The 20,698-nt window shown below is 47.2% G+C and overlaps 1 protein-coding gene across 6 annotated transcripts in view; it reads left to right on the top strand.

Moving 5' to 3' along the window:
* The window catches only part of LOC147303159 (zinc fingers and homeoboxes protein 2-like), a 130,207-nt gene that overhangs the window by 39,319 nt on the left and 70,190 nt on the right, over positions 1–20,698 (top strand). The window contains exon 1 of one of the 6 annotated variants that reach the window (XM_086279667.1): positions 5,969–6,076. The exons of 4 other annotated variants lie outside the window; for them this stretch is intronic. The gene's annotated coding sequence lies outside the window, so the exon portion shown is untranslated. Of the gene's footprint in view, positions 1–5,968; positions 6,077–19,113; positions 19,425–20,698 lie in introns of those variants that run through there. One more of the 6 variants, XM_086279666.1, reaches the window with a different exon arrangement.

Here is a 20,698-nt window from a genome sequence, read left to right as displayed (position 1 = left end):
GTTAAGGTTTTAAGTCCATCTTAAAAGATTTACGTAACTATTTTTAAAGCCCGGTAGAAATGCAGCCACATAAACTAGTGCAACAGGGGTTTTTGGAAGAGTTGTGCTTGCATAACGCGCATTCAGCTCATCCCGGGTCGCAGTTTCCTTCCACAAACTGCTCTTTGCACAAGTGATCGCAACATCAAAAGCATTATAATCCAGAAACGCACTTTATCGATCCGATCAGCTGTTCATTGCACTTCGTACATTGGAATAAACGTCAGCGTGGGTTGCATGTCCGCCATTACCTGCGAAAACCAGAAGTGACATCACTTTAGGTGGGAAATGGAGTTTTGTCCCCTACAGGGTCTTTCAAAGGTTTACTGTTGTCATGTTTGACTTTCTGTACAGTTTCTCAGCTTTGAGCTCAAACTGCACTGTTGGAAATCTTTTATTTTAATGCTGTTTTTTGGAAACTGTGCAAAATAATATTTTAGTTTTCCTGCAGTTTACAGAAATGAGTGCATCTGAAAAATGAAACTATGAAGACACTCCAGATGAGTTTGCTGTGGTTGGAAACTGTTGTGTGCCACTTTTTTGCATTTACAGTTTCAGGGTAAACCTCTGAAATCTCTGTAAGTAGAAATATGTGTAAAAAAACCAAAAACTGATTTTCAATTTTTTTGTAGTTTGTTGAACTTTTTGTTTTTTATGTAGTTACTATGGACGTAATGCATACATGTCATTAAAGTTTGTGATGTAACGGTTGTGTGGATGTATAGAAACGTGAAATGCTCCCATAAATAGCACCACAGCAGGTGAAAATACAAAGATCAGCTCTGGCAGACTGGGTTGTATTGTGGCTTTAAAGGGTTAATGTGCTCTGTCCCTGTTAGATTTAATTACACGGATGTTTCTGCATTTCTCTCTTTTCTTATTTTGTATTTTTTGCATTTCATTTGTGGCGTTTCCAGTCCTCCATACAGGAAGACTCGGCAGAAGTAATCATATTTCAGAGGCGACAAAAAGGTGAAAGTCGAGTTTGCTTTACTGGGAAAAAAACCAACCTCGGTGTGAGAAACAGCTCGTCGTCCTCGGCGTTCGCCCCGTTTTTAAAGCTTCTTTACAGAAATCGTCTCCTGGTGTCACCTCTCGCTCATCGGGAAGAGAAATCAAACCCAGCCTCACATCGCTGGGCTCTGATTGTCCCTCCGGTGTCCTTCAGTCCTTCAGAAAGTGAAAGAGGAGGGCGATAAACACATCTTGGCTGAATTCAAGGCCTCGAGAGGCATTTACTCGTCCTCGCTGCAGCCTGTGCAGGTCTGACTGCGTGCCGGAGATTTCACTGTAAAACGTGTTTATTCTTCTTCTCCTGCATCACTTACTAATCAATTCCCCGCTTTCTTATTCTGCTCATGTATAATTTACAGGCTTTAATTTGCTGTGTTGATTTAAAAGCAGCGTGTGGAAATCACTGTAAAGGCAGCCGATAATGCGGAGTGTGTAAAAGGAAGAGGTGAAGAGAGGAGATGGAGGGGGCGAGTAATGGACAAGGACTGGAGAGCACCTCCTGGAGAGCGCAGACATGTTTTTGGACGAGAAGGCCGAGACACCTTTTTGTACTGAAAGAGAAAAAGTCAGAGGGGCACTTTGAAAAGATGTGACATTTAATTTCCCAAATTCAAAACAGAGGTCCTGTTTTCTGCAGGATCGCCTCTCCGGAGTCTAAAAGTGAGGAGGAGAAGGTTTGAGGGGGAAGAAATGATATTTGAGAGCAGAAAGAACAAAGTGAGGAGGAAGGAGATTTGACACATGCAGACGAGAGAAAAGAGCAGCGGGACGGCGAGATGAGCGAGGAGACGCCGTAAATACAGTCGGGATGGGCGAAGGGAACGACGGGCTGGTTTTTCAATCAGGTGTGTGTGTGTGTGTGTGTGTGTGTGTGTGTGTGTGTGTGTGTGGCTCCTCCTCAGCTGGAACCAGTACTCTCGGTTCAGCAGGTTCATGCTGTAACAGTTTAAACATGGCGGCGTCCGGTGCCCTCGCCGCTCTCATTTTAACCTCCTTTGTAGTCCGAGCTGCTGCAGGGACCCGCCGCTGCGTCACACGGTGGTGTAATTTGGGCCGCCACATATTTGAGAGCGTTTTCAACAAAGCTCAAGGCTCTGCGTAGAGTTCAGGGCACCGCATCTGGAGCCGTCATGGAGGACCGCCGGGGTCTACGGGGCGGTTCTCAGAGGTGTCGCCGGGGTACAGGATAAGTCGTGATGTGTGCGAGGGGCGTGGCTGTGGAAGCCTGCGTCCAAATCTGACACGGATTCAGGCTCAGCGAGTAGGATGATGGGAAAGTCCAGTCCACGTGGCACAAACCAGATATCTACGACAATCCCGACAGCACCTGAAATTGAAGAGCAGCTCTGCACGACGAACCACCATTTGGCCGCATCCAGCCGGCTGCATCGCCGTGGCAACTCGTGCTGCAGACCCAACCTGAAGGCGCGGCCGCCGACCCCAGCACCTCTGAGCACGGGCAGCAGGGTCTGATGAGCTTCAGTAACTCGTTTGTCTTCTTATGCAAACGATAACGATGACCCCGTTTGAATTGCGTGTTGATAATTAATCTTCGCCGTCAGCCCGTTAACGCGATGACAGGATGAAGCCATCATCTGCACATGTAAATGTTCATTTAATGGAGGGACGGCGTCTGTCAGTCTGTGGCGTCCTAACGATCCAGCTGTGAACAGTCGCTGGCTTCACACAGAAACGCTGCCGTCTCTCCGCGGACGTGTTCCCGTTACTTACTGGTCGATCGATAAACCTTCAAGCGGGTAACCGGCTTCGTTACTTGGGCTCGTGATGTGACCTGGCGGTGAGCGGTCGCCAGGACACGTTTTCAGTTCAGTGACGTCGCTCTGTGACGACCGGTCGAACCTGCAGATGCTGCCGGTGGCTCGGTAACCGTGTCACATGATCAACAAGCTCAAAAGTATTTAAAAAATGCAGATGAGCCAGTAAATCCCCGCTGCGAGGTCCCAGCACCTGAGTCCTAATCCCTGCGACCAGGATACGTGATCTATTTATACTTTTACAGCTTGTCCTCGCACTCGGGGTAAAAACTGCGAAAGAGCAGCTCGTCTGTGGCTGATTACGCGTCCGTCCTTTGTCCTGCACAGTCTCCTTCCATTATTAACTCCATGTTTTTGTTTCAGCTCGGTTTACATGAACGTCCAGTGGACTCGTCACGCTAAGTTATTTAGACACATTGTTATATTATTTATATACACCTCCCAGCATGCACTGCAGCAACTTTCCAATTTCCCAGAAATCTGCTTTCTTTAATTCTCACATGAAAAAGGTTAAACAGTGGAAACAGTTTTGTGTCTCCGAGCAGAATTAAAACCATGCGCCGGTGTCGCCTCGCTCGCCTCCTGCTCGTTTCTGAAAGGACCGAAGTCGCTGGCGTCATGAATTGTGACGAAGTGCAGAAACGGCTGTCAGGACGACAACAAATATTTAAATAAAGACATAAAAGGAGCGCTTTCAGTGGGAACGGCACACAGCTTTGAGTTACAGCGCATGTAGGGTTATGTTATTCTAACCTAAAAATCCGAGCTGCTTAAAGTCAAAGCATCCCCGCGAGCCTGGCCGCACGCAGCTGTGATCCAGTCACTCTGAAACGCGCACGTGCGGCGGGAATCTGCGCCGAGCGCTCTGTAGTCTGAGTGGACTTCCTTCTCTGCCTCGAGACGACAGATCTGAAAGTTCTGCAGGAGGCCACATGTGTCCTGGAGTGCCTCTGTAGTCCGAGTTCTTCTGACCAATCACGAACTGGTGCACAGAGAGTTGGCGTTTGTTCGAACTCTGTTTCAAATCCATCCGCCGTCACCTGAGAACGTGGAAGCTGTTTTTGGCGTGGTCGCATCAGCACCGTCGCCTCACGGCAGTGAGGGTTTGACTCTGACCGCTGGGTTCCTAAAATATGGCTCGGACCAAACCCGAACACTGACCCTGCTGAAGTCAGAACCGTGCAGATCAGTGCGAGGTGATTCGCTGTGGGGTGACATCACACATCGCCTGATGCTGCAGCTCGGGGTCACCTGTCGATCACAGCGACCTCAGCAGCTTACTGTGGGCACCGACTCGCTGCCGGAGCCTCCAGGGGTCATCAGGGGAACTGCGTGGTTTGGTACGGCTGCCTCGGCTTCGTTTACGCTCACCTGGTGGTGCCTGAACATCACCGGTGCGCACAGAGCAGCACCGTCGCTGACGTTCACGCCCGCCAGACTCGCAGCAGTTCCAGAGGCTGGCGTATCGCACGAAACACGAGCACTCTCTGCAGCAGCGCCGTTTAAAATATTCAGACTTTTCCAATATATGCATCTCTGAAGCCCTCAGCAACTTTCACCATTTCCATATGCATAAGATATTTCTGCTCCAGCACCAAATCACAGTCACCAGTCTGAGGAGCTGCTAGTGCAGAAAACCTGACCAACTGAAGCCAGAATTTCACCAGCGCTTGGCTGCTGTCCAGTCAGGCTTTTTTCAGCGCTTTGCTGGGCCGCAGCCAGCCTGCGGGCCGCTGCCAGCCCCACCGGGTGCTCGGGAAGGTTTGTTTTCACGGCCCCTTCTGCTTTGTTGAATGGGCTGTGTGAAGCTCGGGGGGTGGAGCACCGTGCTAACACTGGCAGGGTGACGGGTGCAGTTTGCGCACGGGTCATCCCGGCTAAAAATATTTGCATCCAAGGTGGCGTGAAGCAGCTCGAATGAAAGCATCCACCAAACGGCACGGCGCTGGGGTTGCAGAGGCGGCTCTGCACCTGATAATCCGGCGGGGGCTTATCCTCCTCGTCTTACTGGCGCCGAGACTTTGCTCGCTTGTTTTCGTGACCCTCCGGCGCTGAAACCTCATTAAAAAAGCCACTGTATAATTTCATAATGAAGGGCCTTTATCACCGCTGAGACGTACGTATGGCTGCGCGGTTATTGCTCGGCGCTGTTCTGATGCCGATCGTCGGCGAGATCATTAGTCTTAATTATGCGAAGGATCAAAATATTTAACAGCACATCACATCATCAGTTCAGCGGCGTCTAAATGTTTGAACGTTCCTGGTATGTCTGTTTATTAATTGTGGAAAACAAAGGCTGCATGATTAATGCGATGCCCTAATGTTGTGTCACTCTCTGATCATACTGTTGTTCATAAAATCGCCATCTGTTACCTCCAAATGCTGCACGCCAGTCTGCATGGTGGCGGCGGCGTTTGCTGCAGAGGGGGGGGAGTGTGAGGAGCGGTGCAGGTAGAGCGCGCGGGCTGATGGGATCTCCACAACCGCTGCTGGAGGTATCGACTACGTGGGAGAGAGTGACTCACCCTAAAAAGTCCACACACACCTGTGGAGGAGGTGTGTGTGGGCAGCCAGTGTGGCCGGGCAGATTGCTGCTCGCCTCTCTCACCGAGCCGCCGCCATCGCCAAAACGCTCCGTTTATTCGCTCTCCTATATGTTTGTTTTTGTGCGTTTCTCCACCAACACACCTGCGCCGAGCGGCTCGTATCAGAGACGTTTCACTCGCCGATGATTCACTTGTTTAGCTCGGCGCTCGTGCGATTTCTGCGCTTCCTCTGAGGTCTCGGTGTTACGTTGGGAACTTTTAGGTTGTTTTTCCTCTCTCGCTCGTCTCCCTCCCTCTGCTGTGAAATGTTTTGTGGTTGTGGGTGTTCAGAGTTGAGAAATGTGTCATCTGAAATCACATCCAACCCCTCCCCCCTCCTCTGTTCTTCTTCTGCAGATTGTTTTCTGCATCCTGGATTTCTGCAAGTGTGCGTGAAGAAAAAGTTCAACTGAATGTTTTTAATGACCGAACACGTCGATTTGTTCGTGCTTGTCATACCTACATACACTCGTTCCTTTATTGGTGACAGATATTCTAAAATTATTAAAGGGTTTAGATCATTTTCACTGATGCCACCGCGCTGCCGGTACGAGGAGTGTAAGAGCGCAGCGAGTGACTCGGCTGACCTGCTGTGATAAGAGAACGTAATGCTGCGGTTGTCGCTGACGCCGTGGTCATCGCACGCCCACCCCCGCCTTTCATGTGAGTTTCATTTGAATTCAAATCTCAGTGACCTCCCCTGTTGTTGGTTTTTAGGTTACGCTTCAAATAACTGTGGTTACAAATATGAACGACTGTGATTTTTACCTGTCCAGCAGCCTCACCTCACACAGGTGTTCAGTACTTACAGGTACGTATACAGTACTGCCTCATTCACACACATGCTTTTTTTAAATACCTCAGCAAACACACACTGAGGATGCATCGGGGGAAACTTGTTGAGCATTTTGCCCAACGAGTCTGTGACACTTCGGAGGTTGGACCACCAAGAAAATAAGAACTGTGCAAATTTGCATGTGCTTTTTAATGCTTGCAGGGTTCATAGGTCAGCACTGAAGCACAAGGACTGGACAGTGTGGGGGAAAAAAGCAGCCAATGTCCAAAGAACAGCTTTGGAAGACCTTCAGAAAGCTCTGCAGCACTCTCTGCTTCTACAGAAGGGGGCTGCAGTTCCTGGAGGGTAAACCCGAGTCGATCGCTGCAGTCTGTTCCTCGACAGGTGTTGGTGTTGATGTTGGGGGTGGGGGGAGCCGCTGGAAGTCAAAACGGGAAGCAAAGCAATCATGAAGGCTTCTGCTGGGAGTTTTTCCTGGGAACATCTCGTCTTTCACCAGCTGCTCCAGCGTCTCCATCTGTCCGATGTGATTTTGTTTTAATGTGAAAACAGCGATTGTAGGAAAAAAACTGTCAGCGAGGCTTAATTTCTCCCAGCATGCTTCACAGGTAGATGGAAATGCCAACAGCAACTTTGCTTTTTGTCACCAGCCCCGGGCGATCGGGCGTCGGTGAAGTCGAACAGCCCACACGGGCCGACGCGTACGCCGAGCGCTTTGTCACCGACGCATCGATCGCCTCTGAGGCGCTCCTGGAAACGCAAAGAGCCACGGTTTCATCCACAGAGACTCCCGCTCTGCTTCCTGCCACAGTTTTTGGATGCTTTTCGTATTATTTTTGAACACACCCACACCCCCATCGGACGCAGCCGCTCAGTAACGTTGGAGTTTATCCAGCAGCACATAATTGAGGCCATGATGAAGTCAAGTGTTTTTCAGAGTAATGAGTGTTAGACTGTTTTAGTCTGGAAGGTAGATCTGCCTCACAGCTTCCCCCAAATCACACCCCCACCCACCCATCCATCCATCCGCAACACATTTGTTCAATTTTGTTAAGTGCCACTCAAGAGGTATTCCTCAAAAACAACAAAAAATCTCAAAATTGATTTTCTTTTTCATTTTTTTTATTTATTTATTTTCATGGGAGGTGTCAGCAAGGTGCACATTTTACACATTTTTAAAAGCTCAAGTGACAGTAGAAATGGAGATTTTAAAGGTAACTAATCCAATTACGCATGAAGAAAATGTGCTCACTGTGTTCAAATTGAAGATGGGAAACAAGCTAATTGCAGGAGAAGGAAGCACCCGAGCGACCCGCGTTTAGCCATCCTGCTAACGATCAACAAAGCACTCCATTTTTAAATGCGTCTGTCAGAGTTCACGAGAAATTCTGGTAGAAACTGGAACATCGTTTCTGAAAATTTGGATAGTGAATTTTGGAAGTGGAAGAAGAAACGCAGAATAAGTTTAACAAGAGGAAATGTCCTGTTGTTGGATGAGCCGCCCGTGTCCACTCGTCACCTCCCCCTCGCCGTACATGCCCAGTGAAACAACAGGATGCAAGATCAGTGAATCTGCAGACGTTAAACTGTGAGTGCTCCACACAGTTGGAGTTGAAGGATGAGGAGATGCTGCACTGTAACGGCCAGCAGGGGGCGATCAGCCTGGTCTCAAAACCGCCCATCACTCCCAGGATCTGTGATGTCAGTCATCACTGTTCTGAGTCAAGCGTGACATTGATTTTGTCATTTATGCACCTGCTATGGTAAAAAGGGGCCGAGGAGGAGCCTCCAGGTGAGGAGAGCGTGGAGGAGGAGCCTCCAGATGAATTCTGACTTTTGGGAAGTTGTCTCGTTCTTAAAATAAAGATTTACAGAATGACGTTCCTGAACAGTTGCCCCCTGCTGGCAGATTTAAGGCATGGTGGCTTTGCTTTTCAGAGGGCGTCCGTGATGGAGTGAGCGGGACTGACCGTGATGTCACTCATTGGTAACAGTTTTGGGATAATTGGCACTTTCTCCATCCTTTGTGCTGATTTGTCAAAGACCCCCTTTAGCAAATGAAACTGTTGCCAATCACCGTGAAACGGATCGATGGCTCCTTGTTGCTTCAGACTCGTGCTGCAGGCTCATATCCAGGCTCCGCCTCTGCGAGCTGAAAGGCGCCTGAATGCTGACCGCCATGACAGAATCGTACAAAGTGAGGTACGCCCCGATGAGCGAGCTCCTTCGTTAGCTCCTCGTGGCTGCTGACAGGAGAAGCCCGAGTGTGAAAGCCAAAGTCAGCCTGTAAAAGTTTCACCCCCCTCGCTCCAGTGACACCATCGGAAGTTGTGATCAGCAGGTTGTTAGCTTACCAGCAGTGATGTACTGTTGTTATCACATGAGAAGGTGCAAGCTTGAGCTTGGCTCTTGCCTCTTTTGGCGAGACATCAGCGTATTTTTTGCGGCGCGTGTTAATTTGAGTTTGCAGGAACGCCTCGGCGGGTCACGTGTCTGCATTCACGTTTCTGACGTGCGTGAAGGGTGTTAGCGGCTGCAGCAGCCACGTCTGAACGAGGGGAGGGAAACCTCGGCTCACCGAGCAGGTGATGAATGAAAGCTTTTAATGCGCTCAGGTGTTTTCTTGAAAACGGCAGCGAGTGTTTGGTTTCACAAAGCTGAGATCACATTTCTGCTCCTCAGAGGTGGTCCTCAGTCAAAGCTGCGATACTTCACTGATATCAAACAGCACTCCCAGTGAAGGCCAATTGGAGATAGACTGCTGGGAAATTTCTAAAATTGCTATTCCAAATTTACAAGGTGGAGCGCTGCCACTGTTAGACAGTTTAGGGAGAGCTGCGGTGCGTAAACCGTTTTAGTTCGTCTCCTGCTGTGATGCAATCTGTTACGAGCATCAGTCAAATCACCCTCTCTGTTAGAGGATAAGAAAACACAGCCGTCAGCCAAGTCGGTAAACTCGGTAAACATTATGGAGGATTCCCCAACCTGCACGCCGAGCCGAGCGCTCCTGCTCTTTCAGGCTGAGGCGGCGCGGCAGCTTTCACACCTACAGCTGCTTCTAATACATCCCCGACGTCCGGGTTTACGGGTTTAAGATTAACGCACTCGAACATATTCTCGTCGTCTGATTTTCACCGTGTAGCTGCACGCTGCTCCTCTCTTTATGTCCACTCTGATTAATCCAGAAGCACAATCTGCTAACTGCCTGCTTTGGTGAACACAGATGGGCTTTTTGTTCCCAAATATTTAATTTCCTGGTGTGTGTGTGTGTGTGTGTGTGTGTTCTGATTCTGCCCATTTATGGTTTCACAATTTTCATAACAACTGCAGGAGAGATATCTTTAGAATAGATGGGTGGGTGACAAACTAACCGAGGATGTGTGCGACGTTTTGGGCCCGAGTGTTAACCCTCTGCCTTCGTCACCAGGGCCACGAGTGAGCCACGAAGGGGGAAGAAGCACTGATGCTTTTTGCGTGTGTGTGAGAACACATTTAAAGAAGAAGCACACTCTCATCGCTGAATAATTCATGTCCGTTTGATAGATTTTCTCACAGCTTTACGGGTGAATTTACAAACTTCAGGAATTTCTTCTTCTGTGGGAACCGAATGCGGTACACGAGCCTTGAAAGGATCGCCTGCAGGTTAAACAAACACTGTCAGGACTCAACGTCTCTATAAACTCTGAGGCACGAGCACTTTCTCCTTTTAAAAAAAAAACATATATGATGATGTAAAGACAGGAAACTGTGCTCCTCAAACATAAGTGGACTTTATTAACCCTCATTTCCAGGAATAAAAACACTCATGCTGTATGACTGTTATAGATGTTGTGAAAACTGAGGAAAGTGAAGCCTGCGTCCTTTCTGATGACCAGCAGGGGGCGACGGCCCTGGTTACTTAAAGAGGTTTCTCTGCGTAGATAACATCTCATAGCAACAGTTCCCTGAAGGAGCTTTATATTGTAAGGTAAAGACTCCACAATGATACAAAGAAACCCAACAATAAGACGACTCCCTGTGAGCAGCACTTTGGCGACAGTGGGAAGGAAAAACTCCCTTTTAACAGGAAGAAACTTCCAGCAGAACCAGGCTCAGGGAGGGGCGGGGCCACGGAGACAGGAAGAAGAGAGCCGAGATAAATAATAATTAACGATTAAATTAAATAAAAACAAAGAGAGAAAGTTTGTTACCAAAAGAACAAAAAAATAGAAAATATTCACATCAACACGCTGCGATGAAGTGAGAGTGTGTTGCCAGTTTGAAGCTTCACAAACCCGACTGTAAGACGGTCGCCTCGTCCTCCTCGTGCCTTAGGCTGTAATTGGCCGGTTTGGGCCACTGTTAGTTACGCGGAGCAGCCCGGTCGTGTCCAGTTGGCCTGCTGATCAGAAACGATGAAGATTCGGCTCCAAATGAGCTTCGCAGCTTCTGTGTGAAATGTGCTTCCTCCTGTTTGTGAGTCGTGATACAAGACAAACGTGGGAAGTCAGACCACTCCCGCACAGCTCACCCTGTCATCTGTTGACACCACGTTTGTGCTTTTGTGTTTCTGTGTTTTCGCACCGAGTAGTGTTTAAAAACAGCTCTTTTTAAAACGTTTAAATTGGGCTTTTTGAATCCGGAGGGGTCCCGCTGCGGGACTGGAGACGGGGGATAAGGGCAAAGAGAGGTTGGTGATGGATGGAGAGATGCTCTGATTTAACAAATAAAAAATATCAACAATTCATTTGTAGTGCAGGATTTCTCCAAACAATTCCCCGATGACTGAGGCGGTGTAACGGAGAGGAAAGAGACAGAAAGCGAAATGCGTCTCGTGTCAGAGCGGCTCGGCGCTCGTGGAGTTCTCCTCAAACTATTTTTGCCTGCTGCTGCTGCTGATGAGTGTGGTGTGTTCTTGACGCCACTTCAGCGCGCTTTGCACTGCAGTTTTTTCTTTCGTGTAATCATGTGAAGATTGGTGCTTGTTTGTGTTGACACCGAATTCGACTCCCCTCTGATCGCTCGGTTTTTCTGCCGGAGCATGAAACAATATCAGCATAGAGAGCTCGGAGAAGTGGGACTTGGACCGTGGCTCCATCTGTACAGTATTACCCTCGTTCATTCCCCCCTTTGTGAGCTTGATTTCTGAGAGTCTCTTTTGCATTAGTGCTGCATAAATTTTCCACAAAAATCCTCCTCGAGGGTCAAAACAGCAGAAACAGAAGGCCGTGGACCCACTGTTTGTTTTCCTGAACGCTGTTGCACAACCCTTTTTTTCCACTGAGCTGCACATGCTGAGTCTCTGCTGTGGAAAACGTGCAGAATATATAAAACTGCAGTTCCTCTCGGATCCACTCGAGGCAGTCTATCTAAGTGAGTCGGTCTCCATAGACTCCTGTGTTAAACGTCCACGTGTTTACAGCCCGCTGCAGCGCGAGTTGGCATGTTGGGTACATTTTTATGTCTTACAGCTGAATGAGGCTTCCCATCCACTGCAGAATACCAGTGCTAGATTTAACTTCCATCATTACGGCGTCTTCTTATCGCTGCTTATTCTGCACGCCGACCCATCACATCAGACCGTTAGTTGGTGTAACAGGTTTAGGTCAATTAAATTCGGTAAATTCATTTGTCTGCGTGACGCTTTCATATATTTTATGGATGCAACTTTCTAATCAAGCTAGCCAGTCAGGAAACAGCAGTGTCCCCTCTCCTCTAAAGTCCACCATAGAACCAAGTCCACCAGAGCTTATCTTTATATTTTTTACATGCCGTTGTTTTCAAATTTCTATACATCAATACAACAGATATGTTCCAAATTTTGTTAATATGTATGCATTAAGTCCATAATAACTACATAAATGGCAAAAAGGACAAACTTCAAAAAAATTGAAAATTCGTTGTTGTTTTTTACACATATTTCTAGTTACAGAAATTTCAGAGGTTTGTCCCTCAAAACTGTAAATGCAAAAAAGTTGCACACAACAGTTTCCAACCACAGCAAATTTATTTGGAGTGTCTTCATAGTTTCATTTTTGAGATGTACTCATTTCTATCAACTGCAGGAAAAACTAAAATAAATATTATTGTGCACAGTACGCGATTTTTGCAAAAAGCTATTTGTGGAAAGAAACCGCGACCCGGGCCAAGCTCAGTGCATGTTATGGAAATAAGTCCTCCGGTTTCATATGCAAAAACAATATTGTGCTAGCTTATGTGTTTGCAGTTCTACCGGGCCTTAAAAATAGTTGCACAAATCGGAGCGTGCACGTGCTTAAAAGGTTAAAGACTGCAGCTGCACTGCTCTTTCAACACTTTAGGTTCATCTCATTTAGGTGACTTTATTCAGGTAAGGGCTTTGCATAAATATTACATTTAACATGCAAAAACTTTTTCAGACTAATTTCTGACCTTATTTGAATGATGAGGTTGTGATGAAGCCACTTCTCTGTGGGAGTTATTCATGAGCTGACGTGCAGATCGTCGTCATGCTGTAGTTTGAGATTTGAAGAGTTGGTTGGCTGAAGTCAAGGATATGTTTGAATTTTTGACCACAGGAACTGATCATTTATGATTTTGACTTTGTCTCTATTTCAGTGGTCGCTGAGGTTCATGGGTATTGTAGTACCCATTTGAAGTCTTGAATGTTTGAATGATGGCTTCAGCGTGAGGTTATATTGTACCCTCAGCTGGAGTTCATGCACGTCATCTCTGTGTTTGATGAAAGGTTTCTGGGAAATGTAGTAAATCAGTAGCAGAAGTGGAGGCGAGCAGATTTGGTGACATGTGCTAATGTGCGGTGCTGCAGCGTGCTGATTGTGCAAATGGGTTCGCAGGTCTGTGTTTGTATGTATGTTACGTACATGCTGCTACATTTGCTGAGCAGCTTCCTCAGCAGAGCGGAGAGTGGGAGTTGTACCGAGCCTACATCTGTGCAGCATTACACTTGTTAATCTTCTCTGAGAGGCCAGAGCTTGTTTTTCTCTGTAACATCTTGATTCTTTCCAAATCATTCTCCCCCCGGGGTGCGTGAAGACTCGCAGCCGAGCGGGGTGCATGTCTTTCATAAAGAGGCTGCTCCTGGGTCGGTGGGTGCACTCGACCTGTTCGGTAACCTTTGGTAACGCTGGTCCAGGTTGGTCGCGGCAGCCTCTGCTTTAGCTTTAGCTTTCATCTGATTGGCTGCCCCTCAGTTCAGGGCTTTCTTAACAGCCAACATGACATTTTGGATGGTACCAGCCCGTACGCTCAGAAACCTCCAAACTGATCCGACTCCCTCCTTTCTCAACTCATTAACCCGGTTAGGGTTGCAGTGGCAGCAGACCTCCCTCTGTCTCTGCACCTCCTCAAGCTCTTCCAGGGGGACCAAGGTGTTCCCAAGCCACCTCTCCAACATGGGTTCCTCAGGGTGTCCTCCTGTTGGACATGCCCAGGGTGCCTCCTTTCAATGTGGATGATCAGCAGTTTTACCGTGTTTGTGTTTCAAAAAAGAAGACGCGACCAGCATGGACCTGTCTGCTCAAGACTGTTAAATATCAATGGAATTCAACCAGTTAGCAACAACAGAAGAAATAACCATTAGTGACGCAAAGTGGGCGGTCCCAAAATCAATAAATGTAAACTCTGAGGCGAGTGGTCAATGTGAAAACCTCTACCACTGACATCAGCATCAGTGAGTTAAACTACACAGTTGTCAGCTAGAAAGCAACGTACGGCGAACGATCACGACCTCTGGAGGAAGCTCATTACTGTCGTTTTTATCCCTGACCATATTCTTCTGGTCGCTGTACACAGCTCATGCCCATAGATGATGCCAGGAACATAAATCAACCACCAGATCAACAGCTTCTCCTTCATGCTCAGTGAAGAGAGCGGTGAGCGTGAAGGAGAAGATGTCCTCCCCAACCTGGACCGCTAAAACCCACGGAGGAAGAACCATCGCCTCAGAGGTGGACGCCACATCACAGGGGAGGTGGTTGCTCGATGAAGCTGATCTGTTTTTGTTCACTTATTTAAAAGAACAAAAGACCATTTCAGACCGTTTACATTTGATACTTGTTAAAGGTTGGACAGAAGTTATTCATGTGTGACTCTGAATCTTCAAGAATGGCAGGAACAGGAAGGGTTTATTATCTTGGAGGCGTGCATGAACATAAAAGCCCGATGACCTTGGCTGTTGTCTCTGGGATCTTTAATGTTTCAGAAACAGCAGCTGAAGAAGCCGCCGAGTTACAAACGCTAACCGAGCAGATGCTACGTTGGCGAGGGCTGGAGCGTCAGGTCTCTGGGTTTTAGAGCCAGTTCAGCCTTTTGCTGCAGTTGCTGAAACTGAACTGTTGGACTGAGCCAACAGCTACCAGGGCGACAAGTGGTTTCCAGAAAGCGTGACTCAAAAACTCGAATCGGTCCCGACTGAGGAACCTGTGAGGTTTTTCCAGCCTGCTTTGTGTTGAGAATGACCACACTGACAGATATCTGATATTTACTACAGCGCTGCGTGGAACCCAAAGGCCTGCGATCAACCCTACATCTGTGCTGCATTAGCTTGTTTTCTGCTCGTCTCTGTGTAAGGCCAGCGCCTGTGTGTTTGTGTGTGCGTGTGTTTGTGCGTGCGTGGGACTCAGAGGACTTTTGTTTGACGGCGTTGCAGGAATTAACAGGATGTTAGACAACAAGAAGTTACACCGACACACAGTGGTCTCTCTGTCTGCTTCTTCGAATGGTTTGTGTTTGTTTATGGCAACAGGAGATTAAGACCCATCTGGTGTGTGTGTGTGGTTGAGTTTGTGGGTGGGTTGTTGTAGGTTTGGTTTGGTTGAGATGGGCGGGGGTGGGGGGGTGGGGGTAGAATTGGCGAACAAGTGTTTTTTTTTTTTTCATGCCTCACATGTGTGTAAACGAGAAAGAAAGAAGCAACAAGAAAAGAAACGGCAACATGAATAGCAAGACAAAAGTGTGTGTGTTTGTGTCAGTGTAACAGAATCTGATATGTGAGTGTGTGTGGGGGGGATGTGCTGCAGATTAAGCATTGTGCATGGATTGTGTGTGAGTGTGTGTTGGTCGGCGGTGTGTGAATGATAATGACCTCTGACTCTGTCAGTTCTCTGTTACTTTACTGGATTAGCTTCCCTCCACTGCACTGCCTCTAGACAGACAGACACACACACACACACACACACACACACACACACACACACACACACACACACACACGGTAAATATCTGACCTTGCAAGCAGCCAATATTAAGCAGCATATTGGTTGGCGCCACAGCTCCGTGATAACAGATACTACACAACAAATGCTCTGGTTCATGCATGAAGTACTGCAGTACTACAGCACCAGATGCAGTGCAGGAGTGTACGCAGTATTCACACTCGTCACAGTCACCTTCATGTTACTGACGGAAAGTTAAATGTTCACAATGTGCTGTCTCCAGTGGCACTAACCCTGCACACAGTGTCTGTGACTCACTCTATATGCGGCCATATTAACACAGTCACACATATTTACCTCTCTTATTGATTGCATATCATATTGTGATTACACTGATACTGACTGTGTGGGCTGCTGGAGTCAGGCTCTGGCTGCTGATCCTGTTTACCTGCAGCACAGCGTCCTCGCTGTGACTGCAGGCCTCCGTTTGCATTCTCCGTGCTGATATTAAATCGCGCTGTGACCCCCAACACTGAGACTATCCTGAACATGTTATTGATAACTTCAGTTTATGGTATCGACGCTGATTCGTGTCCACAGTTAATTCTACTCCAACTCTGATTCACTGCATTGATAGTGAGTGGATGAAAAAACACATATACAAAGACACTGACTCATACATACTTAACACATTCATAACACACCCACCAACTGGCAGGCCCGTTACAAACTCACACACACACGTACACATTGCCAACATACACACACGCTCCCTGGGCATAGATCCACTGTAGGAGTTGGTCTCTCTGCTGGAGTCCCTGGCTCTGTAGGACATGTCCACATGTGGAACACCAGCTGGTGGACGCACACACACTCACGTGCGCACACACGTGCGCACACACACGCACACATGCATACAAATACATGCATTCGTCTCCCCTGCTGCTCTAACAAGCCTCCTGCTACAAATCTTTCCTTTTTGCATGTGTAATAGTACTCAGTCACACACACTGTCTTTGTCTTTCGCACTTGTTTACACACTCGCTCACGCACCAACAGTACACACATTTGCAGTAGTACAGTACTCCCTCTCCCACACACACACATCCCCCGTGCCAGGATATCTGTTTATTGGAGTACGTAGCTGATTTCTGCTGGCTGCTCTGCATGATTATTGCATCATACTGCACGCGCACACACTCATGCACACAGACACACACGCTGCTGTATGTATGCGTGAAAACGATCTATAGACACACACAGATGATTGCATCATGCTGCGAAGCTGTACGTACACGCGTGCACGCACTTACCCACGGCTTGCATCAGTTATCAGTCCGACAGCGAGCGTCATATAGTTCCCCCAACTTTAATCACAGACACACGAACCAGGCGGTAAGATCGAGGAGCAGTCTGTCACAGACAGGAAACTCCAGAAACCGTCAACACGCTTATGACTGGTTTGTCCGATTCGGGTGGCTCAGAGTTAGATTGAAACCAGAGCGGAAAAACAGCCGGTCGAACCTGAGCTCCGGTTATCAGAGAGGAGAAAAGTTGGGAAAATAAACACGACAATCAAAAACATCATCAGTCACTAAAGCTGAAAACCCGGGAAACCCAAAATAACCCCAGACTGGAGCTCAACACAATAAACGTGAAAAATGTCCTGATTTTACTCAAAATCAGCCGTCAGTTAAAAAACCGCTCAGCTGATCCGGAAACCTGGGAGTGAAATTCAAATACAATTAAACCTCAAATTATTCATCAAGACGGACAAACCGCTGCTTCATGCATCCACGTGTGAGAACAGTGGAATTATGATCCTCATGCATTTATCTGTATCGCCTTTGACAACAAATTCCAGAGCTGCTTTATTAATGACAAATTAAAAGCAAGCGAGGTCAGATCTAATTAAAATAAAACAAATGCATCCATTCAGGGTGGCTGGAGCCCGTCCCAGCTGCCATAGGGCGAGCGGCGGGTTAGATGCCGGCAGGTTGCCAGGCCATCGCACGGCTAACCCCGAGAGACAGACGCCCATCCACATGCGCACCTACAGACAGGTTAACCTGCTGGTTGTCAGTCCCTGCACCACTGCGCTGCCATAAAAAGGACAGACCAGTATGTCAGCTTATTAGAGAATTTAGCTGATAGAACGAAATAATCTGCAATAGTTTGGAACCGATACCATCGGATGAGTTTTTGGCAGGGACCTAAGAGGCCACCGAGTTTACAGAAGTGGAGGTGCACAGCTGAGGGGCTGGTCATCTTTAATAACAAGTCTAAAATTGGGACATCAGTGGAGTCCAGCCTGAAGCCAGACCCCAGAATGCCTTCGATGGGCGAGAGAGTCCGCTGCTCCGTACCAGAGGTGTGTAAATCCAGCAGCGCGTTGTCGGTCATCTGAAGACTCGGTCAGGCCTCAAACCGCTCACCGCGATGGTAAACAAGGCACAAAGGAAGCCGTTTTATTCTAACAATTAGCTACATCAGTCTGAATATTGGTCTGCCAGACGGAGACGAGCCGCCGTGAAATCTTATAAACCAGTCAGACATCAAAGTCAGCCAAACCAAAAATGAAAGGACTGGAAAAAGTGGAAAAGAAACGAGGAACCAGCAGAGAAATCAGCCAGCCATGCAGTGAAAGAAGCAGGCAGATAAAGTGAAGAAAGCAAACGCTAATATCTGCCCGCCAATCTTCTTACCGGAGAAAATCCACTGCTGGTTTTGAAATCAGTCAGTAAACTCAACAAATCATCCACGTGTGTTTGAAAACTCTGCCTAGAAACAGTTTAAAGCCAGAAAACTGTCATTTTAATCTTTTATTGGCTTTATAAAAGCCAAAATGGGGATAAAGGTTGGAAATTGGCAATATGTGTGAACTGTCTGGGGTTTGGTGCTCGTTGTTAGAAACCAACGCTTTTCTGAATATGACATCGGCATAAAGACGGCCTTCAGTCAGAGTAGTTTGTTTTTAATTTCCTGGATTAAAAAGATAGTAAAAGAAAAAGAAACTATTCATACAGATAAAGATTTTCCAAATATACATCTGCCAAACTGAAAATCTGTCAACACAGATCGGGTGACCAGGAAGATCTAACCGACTTAGAAAACAGGATTATCAGGTGGGAGAGCGGTGACCTAAACCTTAGCGTGGGTCAGTCATGTGTGGAACCGTTAATTAGATCAGTGACTCCGCCCATTCTTACCTTAGACCTGAAATTTAAATGTCATATTTAAAAACGGACGATCAGTGAGTCACACCAAAAAGAAGAATCCCTCAAACATCATGACCAAAAAACCAGTTTTAAAACAAGTCAGCCAAACACGGAAAAACCAGTCAGCCAGCTTAACACCTGATTTAGGCCATGCTTAGAAAAAACCAAAACAAATCCTGCAAATCTTGTAATCAGTCGGTCAGATCTGGATCAGCTCCTCAGTCTCACCAGCAGGCCGAGCCGCTTGACCAAAACCTCCTCTGAATGAAGGCTTTGTCCACATGGAGAGGTGTGTGTGTGTGTGTGTGTGTGTGTGTGTGTGTGTGTGCGTGTGTGTGCGTGTGCGTGTGTGTGCGTGTGCGTGTGCGTGTGTGTGTGTGTGTGCGTGTGTGTGCGTGTGCGTGTGCGTGTGTGTGTGTGTGTGTGCGCGTGTGTGTGCGTGTGTGTGTGTGAGAGAAAGTAAAGTGTGTGAAAGAAAGAAGGACAAAGAGAACAAAATAGGGTGAAAAAGAGACAGTGAGACAAAGAGACGGAGCGAGAGAGAGAGAGGGAGTTTGGTGTTTCTCAGTGTGGAGCTTAAACAAGCAGTACAGGATGTGCAGCCAAACTATTTTCTCTGGTTGGCTGCCGAATCTGTGTGTGCGTGTGTGCATGTGTGTCAGATATTTGGTGGGGGTGAGGTTGAATGGATGTCACTTGTTTTCTTTACCATTACAGCTGGGAGGGACGTGCATTCGCGTCGGGTCCACAAAACTGCACGCTGGTGCGTCCGCAGTCGCTCGCACTGCAGCCACACGAGAAACACGTCACCTGAAACATCTTCAGACTCTCAGCTGATGTATTTACTGCGTGTAACCTCAGAGGTACAGAGCTATTTTTAATATGATTTGATCTGCGGTGCAACTAAAGCCGTGCTGCGTACGGGCACTTTTAAACCGAGATTAGCAGCGCTGCCAGCTTCCCAGCAAACACGTGGCATGAAAGCATAGACTGTATATGCAAGATGGACTGTGTCCACGTTTTAGGTCTGATTGTGTCTGATTAACCATTTCCTGGTCCAAACGTTTCTTTCAAACTCAAAGAAGAATTCGTATTTTCTCAGCACCGGTGTTGCTGTCCTCCCGGATGTCACAATAACATCTGTGAAAGCAGTTAGCAGCAGGCAGTTAGCTTGCTAGCATTCACCTAAAGATGAGATATCATGACTTCAATATTGTTTAAAAAAAACTGTTATCAGGTTGGTTGTAGAAGAGAGGTTCAGAGGGTTAGGAGAGTTGTTAGTTAGCCTGGCAGCTAGCTACAGAGCTGTGGTTAGGCTAATATAAATACATTAGCAGAGAGCAGATGAGGGATAAACTGGCCAACGGTAGAGATTTTGACTATACCGCTCTACCGCGATAGTGCATGTTGATGGTGTCATCCAGCTGCGCCTATTTTGGTTAAAATCATTGCAGCGGCTGCAAACAACATCATCTGCAAATTATGCAGGCGGCAGTAATGGCAAAGAGACGAAGCACTTTTGGAATATGGAGAAAGCCAAAACCTGCGCTCTCTCCACTTCCCTACCATTGATTCATTAATGCTGAATTCTCTCGCAGTTGCTCTATTCCCATGTTGTTGCAGTATATTAATGACTAACTTCGTATTGTGGATGGATTATCTCAGTTGTTCTCCTGACTGAAGTTTGGTCCGTTTACAGCATCCTGCCATGCGATTGCATTTGTTCCTGACCATCAGGAACCCTCACGTTAACTTTTGTCCAGCGTTCATCCTCCAGCTTCACTGTGCTAATGTTTTGCTAATGTAGCTGTTTTGCTAGCGGTCACGTAGCACATCATTATATAGCAGCTAGCCCAACTTCAGTAACCCAACAAACGTCACTGCTGTTTATTTTTCTGTCTTCATTTATGTTGGAAGTGATAGCAGAGCTGTACGTTTGAATTTTTTCAGAAATCTCTCAGTCAGAACATGCTATATCATGTTTAGGTGGAAGCTAGCGAGCTAACTTCCTGCTAACTTCTAACTCCGTTGAATTTAATAAATTCTGTTTTCATGGATGCCTGGATGTTAAACTTAATTGTTACACCTGGTAAAGCAGCAACAATGATCATTTTATTAAAGATGAAATAATTTAGAC

This window comes from Aulonocara sp. 'chitande type north' Nkhata Bay, linkage group LG22 (assembly GCF_057382095.1).
Source record: "Aulonocara sp. 'chitande type north' Nkhata Bay isolate Kocher_YH1m ecotype deep benthic linkage group LG22, A_spYH_male_GT1.1, whole genome shotgun sequence".
NCBI classification, from domain to species: Eukaryota; Metazoa; Chordata; class Actinopteri; order Cichliformes; family Cichlidae; genus Aulonocara; species Aulonocara sp. 'chitande type north' Nkhata Bay.
The sequence above is the reverse complement of the archived record's forward strand: the minus strand, read 5'-3'. Positions and strand labels throughout refer to the sequence as shown.